Source organism: Anser anser (genome assembly GCF_964211835.1).
Source record: "Anser anser genome assembly, chromosome: 1".
NCBI classification, from domain to species: Eukaryota; Metazoa; Chordata; class Aves; order Anseriformes; family Anatidae; genus Anser; species Anser anser.
This window is the reverse complement of record NC_139720.1, coordinates 47,313,521-47,330,827: the sequence shown is the minus strand read 5'-3', so window position 1 is coordinate 47,330,827 and position 17,307 is coordinate 47,313,521. Positions and strand designations below refer to the sequence as shown.

General features: G+C 39.1%; 1 long non-coding RNA gene across 1 annotated transcript in view; it reads left to right on the top strand.

The window, feature by feature from the left end:
- LOC310902992 overlaps window positions 1-16,032 on the top strand; it is a 72,822-nt gene extending 56,790 nt beyond the window's left edge. The window contains exons 2-5 of the long non-coding RNA XR_014587192.1: window positions 7,736-7,823; window positions 8,962-9,083; window positions 11,293-11,590; window positions 12,846-16,032. This is a non-coding gene — a long non-coding RNA (uncharacterized lncRNA). The remainder of the gene's footprint in view (window positions 1-7,735; window positions 7,824-8,961; window positions 9,084-11,292; window positions 11,591-12,845) is intronic.
- Window positions 16,033-17,307: the final 1,275 nt, after the last annotated feature.

The window sequence follows — 17,307 nt, the reverse complement described above, 5'->3', positions numbered from 1 at the left end:
ATACAGGAAATTCCAGTTAAACATAAGAAGAAAGGTTATGACCTTGAGAACAATCAAAGATTAAACCAGGCTGCCCAGGTACCTTATAGCTTCTCCATCCTTGGAGACATTTAAAGCCCAGCTGGACATGCCCTGAGCATGCTGTAGCTGGCCTTGCTTTGAGCAGGGGGGTTGGACTTGGTGACCTTCAGGTATCCCTTCCAATGTCAGCTATTCTTTGTGTAATTCTCCTGTTATTTTACTTTGAAAAAGATGTTAGCTGTATTTCTTCTCTGACTCACATATTTCAACACTGTCTTTTCAGACAGACTCAACAGAAATCTCTGAGAAGCTGCACGGTTAAGAGAACTAGCATTGCTGCTTTCATATAGAATAGTTAAAAGTTGTTATTCATTGAGAAATATAGTATAGCAGCATTGGGAATTAACTATAATTTTTGGAAGCTTGGGAGTCATAACTAACCATTTAGCTGTCCATTTCATATTTTATGCTACAAGCATGGTTAAACTTTCCTGTTAATATTTTGTGCAGATCATTTTTTCTTCTCTTTAAGGGCTTGCTGGATTGTTTTTGATCTATGAGCCAGCAGAAGAATTTTAGAAAGTCAGTTCTATTCATTCAGCTAAAGAATAGATTCATGTTGACAGTCTACACTTCTTTCTAGATAGTCTCTATTTTAGCCATCCTTAAGGAAAGTGCAACTTTGCTGTTTAATCCATTATCAAAAAAGGAAGGCAATGCGTGTTTGAATGTCTGTCTAATTTTTAACATGGGGAATGAGAGGCTCATTACTGCTAGAATAATATGCTGTAACAAATGGATGCAATTGATGTTAAATATTGTGCAGATAGAAAGAGCTGTTTAAACAGTAGGATCCATTTGTATCTATTGCAAAGGCTTGGTGTATTCCCCTGGACAATGCTGTGTCATCTGGAAAGATTTGAAATAGAATGTATTATGATCTTAGTGAAGCCTCAAGAAGTTGGGAAGACTTCAAAATGATAATAGCTTGCTAGGTAAAATACCTCACAGAACTAACTAACAATTGTATTATCTGTTATTTGAGGAAGAGAAATAAAATTTACTGAATATACATGAGCACCACAGGTGCTGCCTGCACCCTGTGTTTGCACTCTTTCTGCTTTGTATTTCTTTTGCAGTACATATATATATAAAAGAGAGAGAGGCACTTTGAAGGGAGGTTTGGATGAGGCCTGTGAAGTTTCTGTCTTTAGCCTAATCAACACATCCATTTCATTTTTACAGCTGGAAAATGGTATGGCTGTTATTGCATCCCCAAAGTCCCATCCTGATAACTTGTTCCATGTCATATACATATTATAAAGATTTTGCTTTGGGTCTTTCACACTTTCTTTGTATGTTAGGTAAAAGTCTGTGTTTAGTCCTTTTATGAGTCTAAAATCTGAAATGCTGAATACCTTCTGTGCATTTCTCTCAAACAACAGAACAAAATATTGTCTCATGACAAAAGCTGATAAATCTTGTTCTGTTGGCAGTTTAGTTTTGCTTTGAAATGGAATGCCTTGCTGCAGCATTGTAACAAGAAGATTGGATAAACTTGGATTGAATTTAATGTGTTTTTTTAGGGGACAGGGATAGAGAGGTGGAAGGAAAGACTCCATCTGCTGAGGTAGAACATCCATCCATCTTGCCATGACAGGGCCCTCAACCTTCATACAGTAGTTTATCTTGCAGTAAGTAGATAGCCTCTTTCAGGGTTCTGGCATAGGTGAAGCAATCGGAGAGGCTGTGGTGGTTTTACTATTCCTGACAGTTACCTCATGCAATAGTACAGGCTGTGTACTGAAATGTACAGAAAACAGTTCTGCAGAGAGGGCCTGAGTGTTGTCTTTGACAAGCTGAACACAAGTCGGTAGTAGACCTCTGTGGCATGAAGACCAGCCACTGGGGATGCTCAAAATTTTGACTCAGTATTGCTGATCCGTAAGCAATGTGATCTAACTTTGAGGCTGAACTCAGCAATAGGTTTGAAGAAGACTTTGGGGTAAATGACTTCTAAAAACTACCTTCCAACCTAAATTATTCTGCTATTCTATCAGTGGTGTGGCCAACAAAAGCAGGGCCTGCTCTTTTGGAATTACCCAGCAAACATCGCCCTATCCCAGATGGGGCAATTTTATTTATTTATTTTTTTTTGTGGTATCAACAGATGGGTTGCCAAACAATCACCTCTTTTTCTGGTTATTCTTTACAGTACCTGTTCTTCCAAGATGCATAACACAGTGGCATGCAAAGATATATTCTAGTGGAAGTTTGAGTCAGAGTACATGAAGAGGACTTCTAGAGTAAGAAAGAGCAGAGCCTATGATATTTTGTGGAGCAAATCAAAATTTGGGAATGGAATGGACGAAAAAGCATTCTGCTGCAACCTCCTGCTATTACCAAAACTACCCTCATCCAAACAGCTTATAGTTTTCTGTGCTCATGCAACTATGTGTCCTTTTTCTCTTCATAGGGACAAAATAGTTTGAGTTTCTGTTCCTGCACATTCTTACTACATGAATGACCAAAGAAGACAATTCTTGTCATGATTCAATGGTCTTTCTCCCTTATTAAATGTACACAATTTTCAGACTTATTCATATTTAATGGTTTTATGATATTTAATCATAGGCAGATAAATTTGTCAATGGAATAATTTCTATACAATTTTATTTATAGAATGTTGTGTGCTAAGTGCTGTTCAATTTTCAATGACATCGGAGTGAACAGAGCTTCTTTCTCACCATGTGAAACCCTTGTTTTTGCTCATCAAGAATAAATCATGTTCTTACTTTTTGTGTTTCTTTTTGTCTTCTTTCAAAATATGACAAGAGAAGGGTATATGGATATGCACAGAAAACATTTGTTGGTTGGTTGGTTGATAGTTACCTCCTAGCTTAGTTCAGACTCCTTTTCTTGTGAGGACAGTACTTTATCCTACTTTTCTGGACTGCGTCTGTCACATGCTTTCAGATCAATTGCAGGTGGGAATGAAGAATCAATTACCATCATAATTTATGGAGGAATAAATGTTAATCAATTCTTTTTGTATCCCAAAGCTAATCAGAGAAACAAGACCTCACTAAAATCCAGCATACCAAAGTATGTTTGAACTTTCTAGGCTAAATCAATTTAGGATGACTTTTTAAAAATAAACAAAGTTCCTGATGTGGTATTTCTCCTTCCCTTCCCCAGCTCCTGTCCTTTCAGAGGAGGGTATGGGAAAAAAAAAATCATACTGTCTTGGTTATTTTTCCTTGTTCAGCATTTTTTTTCTCTGGAAAAGCTGAGAGCAACGATTGAGAATGTCTATAGATTGATACAGAATTTGCAAAACTGGTATAATGGAGGGAAACAACCTATGCTTATCAGGAAAGACCTAATGCATCTCATCAGTAATGCATGCAGAACTCTTCACAGTTCTAGGAAAAATTAAGAATCCAAAATGTGGCATCTGACATTTGCTGTCTTCATGCAAGTCCTCACTTTTTTTCTGCCTTATCCGTGCTCTTAACAGAGAATCATGAGGAGTTTGAAATATTGGCTATAAATATGAAGAATTTGTTTTTGAAGAGCTTGAATTCTGCATTCCATATTCATTTAGGGATTTTAGACTGTTTTTATCTCTGTCCCAATGTGTGTGGCTTTTGATACACTAAAAATATTTTTCTTTATGCCTTTGAGGAGCAGAACTGATGAAGCCTTGTTCTTTACAGACTTTGTGTTGTGCATAATGTTGAACTCCAGCTGCTTTTTCTCAGCAAAGGAGCATCTGATTGTCTCCACCATTCAGAAACTTTGGTATCTTAGGATCTGTAACTTCTTTCAGTTTTGCTGGAAATTGATGAGTGGGCACCCAAGCTGTAGTGTGGAGAAGTGGGAATATACTTGGACAATCACCTAAGCCCTTTTTCCTGACAGTATTGGGTGAAAGAGAAAGAAGGAGGAGTTAATGCTTGTCCTAGAGAAGAGTGCTTGTGTTATAACCTGTTGTGTTATAACCTAACTTGGTTGTGAAGGTAGTCTGTGGGTGTGATCTTTGTTCCCCCAAAGTTGGTGCTCTTAAAGGCAGAGATCTTTGTGTTGGTGGGATAAAGGAGAATTAGCCTGAACTGAAGCCCCAACCTGTGAAGCATCTAGTACAAGTGGTTGGTTCCTCCAACAAGTCAGGTGTGAGTCCTGTGGCATGAATGCACCCAGCAAATGGACCCTGTTAGGGATGTGCCAGAGTTTGCATGGAAGTGACTCCTGAAGCTATTCCCTTCATATCGGGTGAGATTCATAAATGATTAAATGAACAGTATTTCTGTGAAGCAAAGCTGCCCGGTTCCCTTGCCTGCCACGACTAACAGGAGTTAAGCTGTTACCTATGCCATTCCCTTGGTGGCGGTGCAAAGGTCTGCGGATGTTTGAGCTGATGGCTGTTGAGAAAACTGAGCATGAGGGAGAGGGGTCGGCTGGTGCTGAGCTGGGGCCTGGTGGGGCCAGGGTTTCTGTGATGGAAAGATTAATGGCTTCTGGAGTCTGAAATTGCCTGTAAAAGTGGGAGTATACCTGGAAAGAGGAGGAGGGAGAATTTTCCTTTGTAAACTCACCAGAGATAGAGGATGTAGCTGAGCTGTCAATTGACTTTTAAAAGCTGAAAAAGCCTAATTTATCAAGCTGTTGCAATATTGACAGCTTCTTCTGCTTTGCTTGTGCTGATAGCCCTTCAGTACTCTGTTTCTCTCCTTCATGTCTTTTACATTTTCTCTCACTGTCTAATTTGTGAGGAAGCCTCTTCTAACTCCTGTGATATCCTCTCTCCCCCTCCTCTGCATCCCTCTGCTGGTCATCTCTGACACGACGCCTGTGAAGACCTGCCAGTTGGGCCACATGAAGCCAGGAGACAAAATGACAAAATGTGACTTGGAAAGCTGTTCAGTGAACGGGGTTTAATTTTATAAACTATTACTTTCCTTTGCCCAACTCTGTTTCTTTCACCTGTTCCTTTTGGCCCCAGAAAAAGGCTGCAAGGTCTTAAAACAAACTCTGTGTTTCTGTTTTATGTCTGCCCAAGAGAGAGATGGCTTGGGCTGCCAAGTGCTCTCCTCATGCTGGTGGTGAATAAGGAGCAGCACATCAAAGAGGTCTGGGGCAGGCTGTTCTCCACCCCTACTACACAGGGCTCATTATCAAGCACAGAGTATTTTCTGGATGTGTACATTACCATCAGCCAGTCTCACAAAAAGCCAAGCGAGGCTCTTGCAGGATGGCTGCTCCCAAACAGGCAACCACCCAGGAGGCATTTGGGTAATTCTGAGACTTACTGAGGAGCCACGTGGAGAGTGAGAGGCACCTGCACGAGGTGCGTAGCTGTGGTGTCTTCTGCTGCCCCTGCAGGCAGCCTCAGGGAGATGGTAGGAGACAGAAGGAGAGGAATATGCAGGCTGAAAACAAAAAGAAACAAAACAAAACAAAAAAGCAACATGTAATGGAATTTGTTACATCTTTAATATAGTTGACATGAATAATAATCATTAAAAAAAAAAAAGAATTGAAATGGAGCCGCTAGGGTCAGTGTTTACTGCGGGCTTAAAAAGTGTATGCAGTTTCTGTAGAATCTTCTAAAATGGCTGTATTGTAAATACGCAGCAAAATTTAACAATATAGTCAAAACAAAAAACTGCATCCTAAGATAAACAACTGAAATCTGTGCATAGGCAGATGCAATGGAAATTCTGTTTATTATGTGAACATAAAGCCTTTGTTCCAGTACCCCACCAACTGCCTTTGACATGCTCGTCTGCTTCTGTTTCTGTTAAAACTGTCAGGGAGCAGCAAGGGCTGGCTGGTCCCTAGGGGACAGGGAGCTGGGGGTGACCCCAGCACAGTCTGTGCCCTCACCCAAGGGACAATCCTATGGGGTCTGCACTTGGTGGGCAAAGCAGGCTCCATCCGCAGCTCCAGACAAGGTGATTGATGACCAAGGTCTGGGGTACATCCAAAGGACCCAGCGTGGAGCAAAAGGAGCCAGGACCAGGGACATGAACGGAGACAGGAACAGACTGAGGTGGCCTATTCGGGAGATAGGTCCAAGGGCCATCCGGGAGGCAGAACCAGAGGCAGGGCTGGAGGCTGGTGTTTCTGTGGTGTCACAGGGAACCAATGGCCCTGGAAAGGGGTCCTGGGCCATCGGCAGTGCGAAGGGCAGTCTGGTCAGGGATGGCAAGAACTGTTTAGTAGTGGTCACAGTGCCTGAAAAAAAATAAGCAAAAATTCTCAGTCCCGGTGTTTGCTTTCTAAAGCTTGTTAGTGTTAGTGTTTTCAACAGTCAGTTTGTATTCATGTGCTGTAGGGGTACTTCAGATGAACATGCCGATGCTGCTTTTTCCCTTTTTGGCCGCTGTGCCTAGCTTTTTTCTCTACTGAAGTTTGTGAGCCACTGGTCCCACTAGGCCTTTTAAAAAATTGTTTTGCCTACTTACCGTTTCCATATTTTTTCCCAAACATTTGTCATGTAAATATTTCTCCTCCCAGAACTCTGATTAGTTACACGAACAGAAGTGACTTTGGTATTAATGATGCTATTATATACTACACTGAGTCCATTAATAAATTAATAATGCTGTGTCTTGTTTGTTTATAAATGAGGCTCACCAAGGGCTGTTTCAAATGAAAAATACCACTGATTGCTTGTAATTTAATCTAGTGAGTTTTTATGCATGTGAGGCAAAGGCAATTAGCCCTAACAGAGAGAGTTCTAATTCCCAACTAGATTTCAAGTTTAATACAAATAATTTAGTTAAAAATAGCAACCTGTAAATGTTGACCAAAAAAAATATATATACATATTGGAGTTCTTCTGGTTTGGACAGCCATTTTTAATAGCTGTTACTGTTTTGAAATGTGACTGTCTTTATTCCTTCTTCCTGAGTGACTGAAGAGAATACTATTTTTTTGTATGTATTCCTAAATTAGAAATTTATTTGTATTTTGTTGACTTGTCCTAGCACCAAAATCTGGAATTCTCCTGTAATGAAAGATAAAATGTTGTTAGGCAGCACAATTTATTCACAAAAGCATGTAAACTGCAAAGTTGTGCAAGCCTCTATTTCTCCTTTCTTTCCTTGTCAGCTTTTTGCATTGTTGATTGATTTACTGTAGTGCTGCTGTCAGTATTTTACCAATAGTCTGGTAGGATCTCATGACTGGCGTTTTGCCTTTTTAAAAACCATCCCATTGCTACAGTGAAGAATTTGAACCTCTAAATCAGCCATCATAGCTGTTAGCCTCCTTTTATTATTATTAATGTGCTCCTGGGAAAGGAATATTGAACAGTAATTAGGAGCAAATAAAGTACTGGAATAAGCTTGAACAGGTCAGTTTCTTGGCAAAGAGGCCTTTAATAGGTTATCTTTATTTTCATATTATAATAATTATTAATACAGTAATGTGCATTAATTTATGTTGTCAAATGGAGTTTAAAATGCTTCTACAGATCACATTGTTAAAAAATGAGTAATTATTTGGAAACCACAGCAGCACTGTTGATGCTCCGTTTAGTAATTAACTGCTTTATTTTAATGTTACGTGTTTTTGCTAAAAGTGGCAAAAATTTTCTGAATATTTTTTCTGAATATTATTTCATATAATTGTAGAAAAAATCTGATCATATTCTGTACATACTGTATTAAAATGTAGATTAAATGCATTTTTATTTTATGCACAGGAAATGCTTTTGGAAGAAAAAACTTTTAAGCATTGGATGATACTGTGGGACATCAGATCGTTTTACAGTATTTTTATACTTTCTGCAGGTAGGTGTATTGTTATGATCAAAGAGCAGGAAAGCTGATACAAAGTTGTAGGTTTATCAAGTGATCATGTAGATTTCTCTCTTTTTAGTTCTGAGTGATATCAGAGTAATGAAACAGCTTTGATATAAAAGCATTTGGTGGCTCATTGCTTTATTTATCTAATAGGAATTATTTGATGTGTTCTTCTACAGACAACTTGTATGTTAGAGGGTCAGGCATATAAAGTACCTTCAATTTTTTCACTATGGAATCTTGATAGTAGATTTTTCCTCCTAGTAGCAATCTGTGCATGCATTCATTATACATATCTTTGTAAGACACTGTTTTTTTTTCTTCTTTCTCCTGAGTTTGCGCAATCCCCCTGCATTCAACCCTGGAGGTCACCACTGATCTCTTTGTATATGTGGAGTAATTATGTATAGGAAATGTATCAGTTTTATATTTTTGAAGTCTAATTATTCCAAAAAGGAATTTTTATTTACCTGTTTTTTGTAAAATTATACAAAGGGAAAAATGTTCCAGACAAAAAGGTCTATGAGCTGAGAAGGCAGTGGTGAGAAATCATTCTTCAACTGTTTTTTGTCAAAACTCGTAGTTTTTTCTTTGTCATTGTGAAATGTGTTCTCTGGGCTGTTCCTTAATAGATTTTTAACAAATGTGAAGAAGAAGGCAAAAAACAGTATTTATTTATGTTTCATTTATTTATTTTATTTTATTATTATTATTATTATTATTAAAAAGCATTCCTTTTCTTTTCTGTCTTCATATCTGTAAGTTGCATGTGTGTATTTACACTGTCCAGGTGACAGTTGGTAGCACTTTTTGTTAGCAAATAGCAGCAATTATTGTTTATTATTACGGCTTAGCCTTCAATAAATGCTTTCTCTTAGAGCTGCTACGTTAAAGAATAATAATTTCTTAATCTTCAACAACTTAATAGTTAATGTAAATGCAAACATGTTGAGTATTATTTAGAGGCAGCGTATGTTCTACATCTAATTTATAAATCATAAGTAAGTGTTATGAGACTTCAGACGAGACATTCTTTATTATTAAACTCTTAAGTATCATTTTGCTAAGAAGCCTGAGAAATCTCAACTACTAAAATTTTTAATTCAGCACAGCTTTTCTTTTCCAGCATCTAGCAGCATTACCTTGGGGAAGCTGAGATGACTGTGTAAATTGAAACAGTAAGTCTACAGGAGGTCATTTCTCTTCAGGAGTATAACCAAGGGAGGTGCAGAAAAAATTCTTCAACAGGTAACATTTTGGGAGGTCACTTTATAGTGACCTCTTGATTTTTCTCTCTTCAGAAATTGGTATGTAGTAAAAATATTTCTTCCCAAACAGCCCATTTCTCTTGGCTACATTGCTCTTTGTTGTTTTGTTTTGCTTTGTTTTGTTTTGATCTGTTTCCTTTCCCATGGGTGAGATGGAGAGAACAAACTGTGGAGGAGAAAATTAACAACAATACTTATTTTCATATGCTGTAATTCATGGATGGCAATGAAAAGTGGTGGATAGGCCCAGTTTTCACTGTTGTAGGGTATCTACATTCTACTCCTGTTATCACCATAGACGTACATGAAAAAATATGTTTGACACTTAGTTGAGCCAGGTGCTCAGTAGCTTGCTGCTCCTTTATCAAATAAACCATGTAAGCTTTTCTTTAATGGGCATCCGTACCTGTGGGAAAACAAGGACATATCCATACAAGCAACAAAAGAAAAATGCTTAGGATTAGTTCAGAATAAAACTCCTTCACCAATTTGTTGGGATTATTCTTAACTGCCCATGTGTGATTTGGGTTTAGAGATAGTACTTATGTGTATTTGAAGTTTTGCACTGAGCAATAGTGCTTGCTTTGTACTTTTGTGTTCACTTTTTCAGGCAGGTGTCTTTGCAGGAAACTTCCTGCTCAGGTTTTTTTGCTTTAATACAATTTCTGGCCATAATTATTTTAAAAACTAGGGACCATATTTTGCCTTTATTGAGATCAGATCTAGTGCGATCAGACCTTAAATAATTGAATCTCAATAATGTATATGACACGGAATATGCAAGTTTATTTGTGATTTGAAAATTTTCTATTGTCATGAATTTAGGGGAATTGCATTGCTTAAAGGTGCTGTGTGGGAATTATCAATGTTATTCCAAATGATGCAATTATATGTATGTTAGTTACTTTTGTAATGAATTTAAATGGCTCATAAGAAGTGCAATAGTTTGGCCTTTTAAAAATTCAGCTGGGAAATTCAAATCTCTCTCTCTTTTTTTTTAATTGATATAAAGATAACATCTGCAGCCAGAGATCAGAAGACACGAGAGTTAGTAGCTGGGACATGCATGTTTAGAAAAGCTGAGAATAGCAACATTTTTTTATTGCAGCACTATTGCACGTTGCCTGCACTGGATTGACTGGACCTGCCGTTTGTCCTAGTGAGGCTATTTCTGTCTGGGATATTTGCAGATCAGAACCTTCTGTGAATACAAATAAGACCATAGAAGTTGGATCCATGAGTAGGAAATGCAAAGATACACACTTAAATCCTTAGGAAGACTGACTCACTACCTTTCAGGAGCACACAGGATAATGCCTTAGTGATAAAAAATAAAATAAAATAGAATGAAAATAATACCCAAGCTTTTCCAACTCCAAAGGGCTGGAGGCACAATCCCACTTCCTCTCTGGCAGTAGTGTTCACCACTAGTATGGAAAAATAAATAAATTGTAAGGCTGTCTGCAGATGCAAAATGGAACTGTAGCAGCAGTTCCCATTTTTAGACTTCCTTAACTAACAGCTAAGCTCAGCTGGCATTCAGACATCACAGCCTGAGAGGGGTACTTTAACTGTGTGTTAGTGATGACTTTTTTTTTTTTAATGGTTTGATTCTTGATGAAAAATCCATGTCAGGTGAGAACCTCAAATTTTGTGAGGCTCCTTACTTTTTCTTACAGGTTGTATTTAGCTTGAGTGCAACTACATGAAGCACTGCTGTGTTGCTTTCCACATTTCAGTCTTGCTTGAATGGAGTTAGAAATGAAGCCTCTCCACAAAGGGAGAAACAAGGCTGTTTAATAAATAGGAATGTATGTGTTGAACACATTGTGTATGCATTATGTGTGTCTCCTGCACTCCAGCAATGGAATATTTTGGGTTTTGGAAAATGTTTGAATTCTGAAAATAGCTTTTAAATTTAAAGATATTTTTGAATGTCTAAGTGCTTCAGTTTTCTGTACCTTGGCATCCTAATTTGTCCTGCACCCCCCATCATGCATTCCTCCTTCTTTCACCAGAAAAGGATTTCATGGTGCCTCTAGTCGAATGCCAGGAGAGGTTGCATTTCACAGTGAAAATGTGAGGGGAGGTTTTTTACTGAAGGTCTATTGAAAAATAGCTGGAGGAGCTGCAGGGGAGAAAAAGCAGTTTTGTCTCATTCTCACTGCTTTTTTTTTTTTGACTCACAGAAATCTGATTTGGATCTTCAGGGATTTTGGAGAAATTCTGTCAAGAAACAGAAATGGCATACAAGCTGTGAGAAGTACTTGTACCCCCTTCACCAAAATATGCTCCTAATGCGAAAAGAATTTGAAGGCAGTTACTTGTGAGCAGGTTGGGTCAACCCAGAGATCAGGTCATCAGGCAAACTTGTGGTTATAGCGATAGGCTGAGTCACCTTCCACTTTTTTCTTTGTTCTTGCCTGAAATGTCAGTTCTTAAGAGCCCTGTCTTCCCCAGCTTGGCTCTGCATTGGTACTGCAGTAGGTAAGTAGCTCTGAAAACTGCTTCTCTGTTGGCTCAGGTGCTTGACTGTGTTTTTAAATACCTGATCTTAAACATCTAACTTTAAAATGCTGCATTTAAAATAAATTCAGGTGAGAGCCATGAGTGATGTTTGGGAGAGAACCACAGTAATCCTTTCCTAGTTAATTCTGGAAGACATGATGTGTGCATGCCTGGAGCAGGTTATAAGGGTAGAAAACTCAGACAGGGCATTGCAGGCTGCTCTTAGAACAATCCCTTCCCCCCACCCCTTTTCTAGACATTTACAAAAATAGAAGAAAAGCTATCTCTAATAAAAGGATGAGCCAATCATTCTTAATAATTGGCTTTCAGTTAAATTTACAGTACATTAAAAAAAAAAAAAACACAAAAAAGGCCGTTCTGAAGCTCAATAGTACCTTCATTTTCCTCATGGTTGCTTCATTTTGAGCATGTCTCAGTACAATGTAGGTAAAAAGAAATGCTTTCTTTTTCGAAGCTTGTGGGAATATCTCATTTTCCTTTTTTCTCTACCAGTTCCAGCAGAGTGAACCTAATATATATTCCCAAGGAATTAAATTCACTGAGAACTGTGGAGTTTACTCTGGAAGAACTTCAGAACATTTCCCCCCCCTTTTCTTTCTCTAATGAAAAAATACGTGCCTTCTTTTTCTTTTTCTTTTTTTTTTTTTTAGGAACTAAGGATCTAAGGCAGTCTTTTGTTAAAATGGGAGGTTGTTCTGACGTTTTCAACCAAATTTTTCTTTTCGGTTGCTACTTACTGTGTTGTTGGCTGACTGCACCTTCCTTAACTATGTCCCTCTAGCTACAAAATATCTGTTTTATACTTTTGCTCTAATATGTTTATAGTCTTTAGAGTATTTTAGCCTCTTCCAAGACAAAAAAAAATCTTAAAAATATAACATTCACTATTATTTTGCATTCCCTATATTATTACCAGATAAATCTAGTATGCTTTTGTCCTTTAAGCATTTAGTTTTTATTATATCATAGGTTAGAATTGTATTATCCTTTTTATATTCCTGGGATTAGGCCTGGGGTCAGAGACTGCCCAGTGATTGCCCAGCAAGTCCACAGTGAGTCGGGGCAGCTCTGAAGCCAAGCCAGGGGATCTAGGCCCAGGTGAAAATGAGGGGGGTGGGAGAGAGCCCATCAGTAGTGTGGTAGAGAGGGGAGCCAGCAGAGCAGCCACAGCTGGAAACCTGGGGTAGCCCCTCCTTTCTCGCTTTCTTCACAGCTCTTAACAGCAACAACTGGATGTGGGCTCAGACAGCTAAACCAAACTTAGCCAGATTAAACTCCACCAGGGAAATGTGATCAGAGGCCTGATCTCGTGTGTTTAATTTCTTCTCAATAGTGAGACTTCCTAGTTATCAAATCACAGTGTCAGAATGGTTGATATTGGAGGAGACCTCTGGAGATCGTCTATTCCTCACCCCTGCTTGAGCAAGGTCATCAAGAGCAGGCTGCCCAGGACTGTCCAGATGGCTTCTGAATATCTCCAAAGAGGGAGATGAGATAAAATTAAAAGTTGGATTGGATCCTGAAGCTTTGGCACCCAAGAGCTAATTAGCCACTTCCAGATTACTGATTGTTATCTACATTCAGTATAGGCCAATAGCCCCAGCCTCTCCTAGACACAGCTGGAAATGCTGAGAAAAAAAAAAGCAGTGAACAACATTATTTTCTTTCTCTCTTGGCCTAATTCTTTGTTTTCCTTGCTCACTCTTAGCATTGAGGTTCAAGCAGGTATTATCTGAGTGACTTCCATCTCCCATCCTCTCTTACGCAACACTAACGTATGGTTATGTGCAATGATGAGGTATCTGAGCTTCTCATTTCTTCTTAGCTGAGCTAGAAGCCCATGTGATCAAGAAAAATATCAAAAGTCAACTTCATAGTATGCCACTAACCTTGTGTGTTGAATAAGAGTTTTCTTACTTCTTAGGAGACTAGTGTTATCACATATTCAGCTGCATGTTTCTGGTGTTTTCAGTTTTGTTCTCTGGAAGCTGAAAAGAAATAATTCATTACTTGTCTGCTAGAAAAGATCCTGTTTGATCTTCATCATGTTTGTGTGCATATGTTTTTGGAAGCAATTTTTAAATATACTTAGCTTTTCTTTGCATGTTGTTATTTTTTAATCAGGAAGTCTGTAAATGAATAAAGTCAACAAGTCACCAAAAGAAATCCACAACAAACAAACTTGAAAGAAGTGCTAGAAAATCAGTTTGGTTCAGAATTTTCCATGTCAAAACATAAATGATTTTCCTGAACTTTGTGGAGGAGAAGCATTAATAGTTTTGTGCTTGTAAGGGTGCTTGGGTATTGGGCCGGGAATTTAGTTGTCATGGAATTTAAGTGGCTTTCCTCATCCTGTACATATGTACCAGTTCTACATTACAAATATTCTAGTTAAGTCCAGATCCTCCACATCTGTGAAAAGGTATTTTAATTTTTACCATTTTAGCGGTCTTAGTTTTCAGTAAAAATATGAATTATATCTTTTATAAAGCTAACCTAAGGTGGATGAGTACTGATATTTTGTTTGGTTTCACCAGCTGTTGATATTCAGATGAAGCCTGGTATAACTTTTTTTTTTCCCCTTCAAGACAGGGAACAGTGACATGACAAGATACCAAAAGCCTAGGAACTGTGAGAAGGAAGGATTAGTGTACCTTGCTTTAATTTTACTAGCATCTATTTAAGTCCAGTGCCTGAACAAATTAGGAAAAGATTGTGCTTTGTTAAAAGCTCAAACCCACTCGCTGCTTTCATTAATGTATGACTTAGATTCTGAAAATCTTGAAACTGAGAAATGACATTGTTATTTCAAATGTTTAAAAAATCCCTCAAAACACAAGAAAGACTTTGATTTCTTTCTTAAAGAAATCATGTTGAGCAAAGTTCTGATTAAATAAAGCAAGCCAGAAAGCTACAATTTTTATTTAGAAAATGTTTGCTAGATGATGAATTGATATTCATTTAAGCAAAACCATGATTTCTTTGGAGGCAAGTTTGCTTTGGCAAACTGTTTTTCTGTTATGACAGTGAATTTCTTAAAAACAAAATGTTTCTCAAATGGTATTCTTAAAATATCTCGCAATGACTTATTAAGTTATTTTCATGGTAGTTGTTAGCTAACCAAAAACTAATACTTCTGTAGCAGTGAAAGAAAAAAAAATGCATTGATGGTCATTAATGCTCGTATAAATTTAAAATAAAAGAATGCTTGAATGGTATTACTCCACACTGTGAAATGAAATCCTGATATCTTGTCTGTTTGTTTGTTTAATTATACTTAGATTAAATTCAAAACAGCCAGCTGATCTTAGCAGCTGGTAAATATTTACTGTTCATTTGCCAAACTCCTCAGAGCACAAATTTTTGCTTTTTTTCCTGTGTGCTAATATTTAATGGAGAACTGATGCCTCAAAAATTCCACTTTAGGAAGTAGAGGGGATGGGGGTAGCCAAGACATTTTATGTACTCATTTTGCATATGAAAAATATATGCAGAAATGTTGGGAACATTCAAGAGCTAGGAGCTGTGTATGTTGATCATTAAACACGTCTGCCTTGAAAATGCACCAAGACTTGAGTAACAGGCTGCTATTATTGGTGTTCTTGATGGAGTATACCTGTGCCCCTGTTTCTTATAGCTTTGTTTAGCACGGATTCATCAAAATGGCTTTGTGTTTAAGAATGAATAGGAACATTAGAAGCGATGTGCAAGTTGGACTTGTGTACTGAAGCAGTAGGCTTCAGGCTACAGTAAGCCACCTGACATTTGCTTTAGGAAGTGCAGAGGAAAGACATTTACTTTCTGAATCATACATCAATCATTGGGTATGTGGATGTATCTGTTCTAGTGAATGATGGAGCATTATCAACCCATAAAATGTATTAGCTGCTCAGAAAGTGACAAGGAATATGCTTTGGACTGTTGTGCAAAACAAATCCAGATACGCATGTCCCATGAAGAATAAGTTTTCCTGAGAGGTATGTGGCCTAGACTGAACAATTTTAGAATCACAGAATTGTAGACTCATTAAGGTTGGAAAAGACCTCCAAGACCATCTCGTTCAACCATCTCCCTACCACCAATGTCACCCACTAAACCATGTCCCTAATTGCCAGGCCCAACCTTTCCTTGAACACTCCCAGGGACTGTGATGCCACCGCCTCCCTGGGCAACCTGTTCCAATGCCTGACTGCTCTTTCTGAGAAGAAATGTCTCCTCATTTCCAACCTAAACCTCCCCTGGCACAACTTGAGGCCATCCCCTCTAGTCCTATCGCTAGTTATCTGTGAAAAGAGGCCTACCACCAGCTCCCCACACCTTCCTTTCGAGTAGTTGTAGAGAGCAATAAGGTCTCCCCTGAGCCTCCTCTTCTCCAGACTAAACAACCCAAGTTCCCTCAGCTGCTCCCCACAGGACTTGTGTTCCAGGGCCTTCACCAGGTCCCTCCTCTGGACGTGTTCCAAGGCCTCAGTGTCCTTCTTATCCTGAGGGGCCCAAAGCTGAGCACAGTACTGGAGGTGTGGCCTCACCAGAGCAGAGTACAGGGGAACGATTACCTCTCTGGTCCTGCTGGCTGCACTATTCCTGATACAAGCCAGGATGCAGTTGGCCTTCTTGGCCACCTGGGCACACTGCCGGCTCATGTGCTCATGTTCAGGTGTGTTGACCAACACCCCGAGATCCTTTTCCTCTGCACAGCTTTCCAGCCACTCTCCCCCAGGCCTGTAATGTTGCGTGGGGTTGTTGTGACCAAAGTGCAGGACCCGGCACTTGGTTATGTTGAACCTCATCCCACTGGCCTCTGCCCATTGACCCTGCCTGTCCAGGTCCCTCTGCAGGACATTCCTACCCTTCGCAACACTTCCCCTCGACTTGGTGTCATCTGCAGACTTACTGAGGGTGCACTCAATTCCTTCATCCAAGTCATCAATAAAGGTATTAAAGAGGATGGGCCCCAACACTGACCCCTGGGGAACACCACTGGTGACCGGTTGCCAGCTGGATTTCACTCCATTCACCATCACTCTCTGGGCCTGGCCGTCCAGCCAATTTTTAACCCAGCACAGAGTGTACCTGCCCAAGCCATGGGCTGCTAGCTTCTCCAGCAGAATACTGTGGGAGACCGTGTCAAAGGCTTTGCTGAAGTCTAGTTAGATTGTGTCTACAGCCTTTCCTTCATCCACCAGGCATGTCACCTGCTCATAGAAGAGAATGTAATTGATTTTTAAAGACCAGTATACCTTAAAACTGTTCAATATATCCGTTTACATCTGGTAAGAGACCAGTGCTGACTACTTGAGCAGTTCAGAAGTCATTACCCAGAACTGAGCAGCCATGAAACTTAGTCCTGTACTGAGTGCTGCACTTTTGCTAGCTTGCTTTGTCTTGTGGACCTCTGGGCTGGCTGTCTATCAGGGTGGCAGGTACAGTGCTACTGATTGCGTAGCAGACCGTTTTATTCATTTAAATTGAAGGGCATTTTGCTGGAAGACCCAGTTGAGTTCTGTTTCTTTATATGCTTGCAAAATCCTGCCTGATGGTGTAGAGGCTGTAAGCTGTCAAGACTTCCAGTTAAAAAAGGCCACATGACTAGCTCTAGAGATGCCTCTGTCTACTCCTTAGGCAATGAATTAGGCATGCCTCTAAACCTATGTGCGTGATATCTGGTGGGAATT